The 6,027-nt window shown below is 38.2% G+C and overlaps 1 pseudogene; it reads left to right on the top strand.

Moving 5' to 3' along the window:
* Window positions 1–5,785, top strand: part of LOC110576078 — a 61,878-nt pseudogene extending 56,093 nt beyond the window's left edge.
* Window positions 5,786–6,027: the final 242 nt, after the last annotated feature.

Genomic DNA, 6,027 nt, shown 5'->3' with positions numbered 1-6,027 from the left:
CAAGTCAAAAAGTGGGCAGAAGATATGAAAAGACACTTCTCTGAAGAAGACATACAAATGCCTAACAGACACATGAAAAAATGTTCATCATCATTAGCCATCAGGGAAATCCTAATCAAAACCACATTGAGATACCACCTTACACCAGTTAGAATGGCAAACATGGACAGGGAAAGAAACAACAAATGTTGGAGAGGTTGTGGAGAAAGGGGAACCCTCTTACACTGTTGGTGGGAATGCAAGTTGGTACAGCCACTTTGGAAAACAGTGTGGAGGTTCCTCAAAAATTTAAAAATAGAGCTACCCTATGACCCAGCAATTGCACTGCTGGGTATTTACCCCAAAGACACAGATGTAGTGAAAAGAAGGGCCATAGGCACCCCAATGTTCATAGCAGCAATGTCCACAATAGCCAAACTGTGGAAAGAGCCGAGATGCTCTTCAACAGATGAATGGATAAAGAAGATGTGGTCCATATATACAATGGAATATTACTCAGCCATCAGAAAGTAGGAATACCCAACTTTCACATCAACATGGATGGGACTGGAGGAGATTATGCTAAGTGAAATAAGTCAAGCAGAGAAAGTCAATTATCATATGGTTTCACTTATTTGTGGAACATAAGGAATAGCATGGAGGACATTAGGAGAAGGAAGGGAAAAATGGGGGGGGAATTGGAGGGAGAGATGAACTATGAGAGACTATGGACTCTGAGAAATAAACAGGGTTTTAGAGGGGAGGGGGAAGGGGGAACTGGTTAGCCCAGTGATGGGTATTAAGGAGGGCACAAACTGCATGGAGCACTGGGTGTTATATGAAAACAATGGATCATGGATCACCACATCAAAAACTAATGATGTATTGTATGGTGACTAACATAACATAATAAAATTTAAAAATAAATTAATTAATTAATTAATAAAATAAAATAAAATAAAATAAAATCAGTGCACACAAGTCAGTTGCATTTCTATACACTGACAATGAGGAAGAAGAACGAGAAATCAAGGAATCGATCCCATTTACAATTGCACCAAAAACCATTAGATACCTAGGAATAAACCTAACCAAAGAGGTAAAAGATCTGTACTCTGAAAACTAAAGAACTTATGAAAGAAACTGAAGAAGACACAAAGGAATGGAAAAACATTCCATGCTCATGGATTGGAAGAACAAATACTTTTAAAACGTCTATGTTACCCTAAGCAATCTACACATTCAATGCAATCACTATCAAAATACCATCAGCATTTTTCACAGAGCTGGAACAAACAATCCTAAAATTTGTATGGAAACAGAAAAGACCCTGAATAGCCAAAGGAATTTTAAAAAAGAAAACCAAAGCTGGAGGCATCACAATTCCAGAGTTCAAGCTGTAATCATCAAGACAGTATGATTCTGGCAGAAAAACAGACACATAGAACAATGGAACAGAATAGCTGGACCCTCAACCCTGTGGTCAACTAATCTTTGACAAAGCAGGAAAGAATATCCAATGGAAAAAAGACAGTCTCTTCAACAAATGGTGTTGGAAAAACTGGACAGCCACATGCAGAAGAATGAAACTGGACCACTTTCTTACACCATACACAAAAATAAACTAAAAATCGTTGAAAGACCTAAATATGAGACAGGAATCCATCAAAATACTAGAGGGGAACACAGGCAGCAACCTCTTTGACCTCAGCCACAGCAACTTCTTACTGGACATGTCTCCAAAGGCAAGGGAAACAAAAGCAAAGTGAACTATTGGGACTTCATCAGGATAAAAAGCTTTTGCACGGCAATGGAAACAGTCAACAAAACTAAAAGGCAACCTACAGAATGGAAGAAGATATTTGCAAATGACTTATCAGATAAAGGGCTGGTATCCAGAATCTATAAAGAACTCACCAAATTCAACACCCAAAAAACAAATAATCCAGTCAAGAAATGGACAGAAGGCATGAACAGACATTTCTCCAAAGAAGACATCCAAATGGCTACAGACACATGAAAAAATGCTCAACATCACTTATCATCAGAGAACTACAAATCAAAACCACAATGAGATATCACCTCACACCAGTCAGAATGGCTAAAATTAACAAGTCAGGAAACAACAGATGTTGGTGAGGATACATAGAAAGGGGAGCCCTCTTATACTGTTGGTGGGAATGCAAGCTGGTGCAGACACTCTTGAAAACAGTACTGAGATTTCACAAAAAGTTAAAAATAGAAATACTTACAACCCAGCAATTGCTCTACTAGCAATTTGTCCAAAGAATACAAACATAGTGATTTGAAGGGGCACATGCCCCACAATGTTTATAGCAGCAATGTCCACAATAGCCAAAATATGGAAAGAGCTCAGGTGTCCATTGACAGATGAATGGATACAGAAGATGTGGTATATATATATACGATGGAATATTACTCAGCCATAAAAAAAGAATGAAATCTTGCCATTTGCAATGATGTGGATGGAACTAGAGTGTATTGTGCTAAGCGAAATAAGGCAGTCAGTGAAAGACAAATGACATATTATTCCATTCATATGTGGAACTTAAGAAACAAAACGGATGGACATAGGGAAAGGAAAGGAAAAATAAAATAAGATGAAAACAGAAAGGGAGGCAAACCGTATGAGACTCTTACTGTAGGAAACAAACTAAGGGTTGCTGCAGGGGAGGCTGGTGGGGGGATGGGGCAAATGGGTGATGGGCATTAAGGAGGGCAATTGATGTAATGAGCACTGAGTGTTATATGCAACTGATGTATCACTAAATTCTACCCCTGAATCTATTAATACACTATATGTTACTTAAATTGAATTTAAATTAAAAATTCTAAAAAATAAAAATTTTTAAAAATAAAATAAGGTGCACCTGGGTGGCTCAGTTGGTTGGGCAACTGCCTTTGGCTCAGGTCATGATCCTGGAGTCCCGGGATCGAGTCCCGCATCGGGCTCCCTGCTCGGCGGGGGGTCTGCTTCTCCCTCTGACCCTCTTCCCTCTCCTGCTCTCTGTCTCTCATTCTCTCTCAAATAAATAAATAAAATCTTTAAAAAATAAATAAATAAATAAAAATAAAATAAAAACATGATTCAACTTTATGTTGTCTACAAGAAACTCTTTTCAAATATAATGATATTGACAAGGTTAAAGTAAAAGTAGAGAAAAACATATAATGCAAACATCAGTCAAAGGAGACTAAAAATAGCCATATTAATATCACATAAAATAAGCTTCAGAGAAAATTACCAGAGACACATAGGGGCATAACATAATGATAAAAGGAAAAATCCACCAGGAACAGAATATATAGCAATCTGAAATGTGCATGCACCAAACAACAGGGCTGAAAGATCTATAAAGCAAAAACTGATAGAACTGTTTTTAGAGTTGTAAAAACAGAACTCTCTATTTAGAAAAATAGACAAATCCACAATTACACCAGGTGACTTCAACAGCTCACTCTTAACAATTTATAGAACAACTCAACAGAAAACCTGCAAGGATATAGACTTGAACAACACAACTAACCAACAGGATCTAATATACATATATACAGCACTACACCCAGTAACAGTAGACTACACATTATTTTCAAGTACCCATGGAACATAGACCAACATAGATCATATTGTGGGCCATAAAACAAACCTCAACAAATTTAAAAGAATTTATATCATTCCAAGTGTGTTCTCCAACCACAATGGAATCAAACATGAAATCAATAACAGAAAAAATAACTAAAATCTTCAAAGTCTTGGAAACTAAACACACTCCTAAATTATCCATGAGTCAAAGAAGAAATGTCAGAACGTATCAAAAAGTGCTTGAAAATGAGTGACAATGAAAACACGACATATTAAAATTTGTAAGAAAGTTACAGCACTAAATGGACACATTAGAAAGGAGGAATAGGGGGCGCCTGGGTGGCTCAGTCATTAAGCGTCTGCCTTTGGCTCAGGTCATGATCCCAGGGTCCTGGGATTGAGCCCTGCATCGGGCTTCCTGCTCCATGGGAAGCCTGCTTCTCCCTCTCCCACTCCCCCTGCTTGTGTTCCCTCTCTCGCTGTGTCTCTCTCTGTCAAATAAATAAATAAAATCTTTTAAAAAATTAAATAAAAAATTTTTTAAAAAGAAAGGAGGAATAGTCTCAAATCAATAATCTAAGCTCCCAGCTCAAAAATCTAGAAAAAGAAAAGCAAAATAAACCCAATGCAATCAGAAGGAAAAAAATAATACAGAAGTAAATGAAATTTAAAATAGAAAAATAATAGAGAAAATCAACGAAACAAATGGTTCTTTATTTTTTTATTTAAATCCAGTTAGTTAACATACAGTGTAATATTAGTTTCAGGTGTACAGTATAGTGATTCAACCCTTCCATATAATACCCAGTGCTCATCACAGTGCCTTCCTTAATCCCTATCACCTATTTAACCCACACCCTCACCCACCCCTCCTCTGGTAACCATCAGTTTGTTCCCTATAGTTAAGAGTCTGTTTCTTGGTTTGTCCCCCCATTTCTTTTTTCCCCTTTGATCATTTGTTTCTTAAATTCCATGAAAGAGTGAAATCATAAGGTATTTGTCTTTCTCTGACTGAGTTATTTTACTTAGTATAATACTCTCTAGGCTCCATCCACATCACTACAAATGGCAAGATTTCATTCTTTTTTATGGCTGAGTAATATTCCATTGTGTCTTCTTTATCCATCATCAGCTGATGGACACTTGGGCTGTTTCCATAATTTGGCTATTGTAAATAATGCTGCTATAAACATAAAGGTGCATGTATCCCTTTGAATTAGTATTTTTCTATTCTTTGGGTAAATACCTAGTAGTGCAATTGCTGGATCATAGGATAGTTCTATTTCTAACTTTTTAAAGAACATCCATATTGTTTTCCACAGTGGCTGTACCAGTTTGCATTCCCACCAACAGTGCAAGAGGGTTTCCCTTTCTCCACATCCTCACCAACACCTGTTCATTCTTGTGTTGTTGATTTTAGCCCTTCACACAGGTGTGAGATGATATCTTATTATAGTTTTGATTTGCATTTCCCTGATGAGTGAGGTTGAGCATCTTTTCATGTGTCTGTTGGCCATCTGTATGTGTTCTTTGGAAAAACGTCTATTCATGTCTTCTATTTTTTAATTGAATAATTCATTTTGGGGGTGTTGAGTTTTATAAGTTCTTTATATATTTTGGATACTAAGCCTTTATTAGATATGTCATTTGAAATATCTTCTCCCATTCTGAAGGTTGCCTTTTAGTTTTGTGGAAGCTACAAAACTGTGGAAAGTACAGCACGTCAGTGTGTCCTGACAGCTGGGTCCCTGATGGGTCTGGATGACATTATCTCACAGCAGCTGGTAGAGAAGTGAGGTCTGCAGGAACACGAGACTGCCTGGATCCTGTCCATGGTCTCTCTGGGCTGTGGTTTTGTGGGCTCTGTAGTAGGAGGCCAGTAAAGGGTTTTGGACCAGTTCATCCCTAGCACCACCAAAGTAGATGCACTAAAGAAGATGCTATTGAATCAGGGGGGCTTTGCCCCATGTTCTCTAGGCTGGTTCCTCCCATTGGTAAGAGCACTCAATGGACTGTCAGTCCAGGACAAGTGGGCCAAGCTACAGCAGGATTATCCCAATGCCCTCATCACCAACTACTATCTGGCCTGCCATGCAGTTAGCCAACTTCTACCTGTTTCCCCTTCATTACATGTTGGCCGTTGTCCAGTGTATTGTTGTTATCTGGAACTCCTACCTGTCCTGGAAGGCACACCAACTCTAGGCCTGCCTCACTCCATTGTCTCCACCTTGCGGTGATCCAGCTTGACACTGGAGTAGTCAAACTCCTCAAAGTGGGCACATCCGTTTTCATGGGGTTCAACTGCCAGTCAGAACTTAATGGGTTTAGCATCTGACTCCTTTTGAAATCATTAAAACCTTTAGAATGGTCCTCTACTCAAAACAAACAAATGATTGTTCTTTTAAAAGACCAATAAAGTTGACAAACCTCTAGAAAGACTGACA

The sequence above is a fragment of the Neomonachus schauinslandi genome, chromosome X (assembly GCF_002201575.2).
Source record: "Neomonachus schauinslandi chromosome X, ASM220157v2, whole genome shotgun sequence".
Taxonomy (NCBI): Eukaryota; Metazoa; Chordata; class Mammalia; order Carnivora; family Phocidae; genus Neomonachus; species Neomonachus schauinslandi.
Note: the sequence above shows the minus strand (reverse complement) of the source record. Positions and strands in the feature narration are given on the sequence as shown.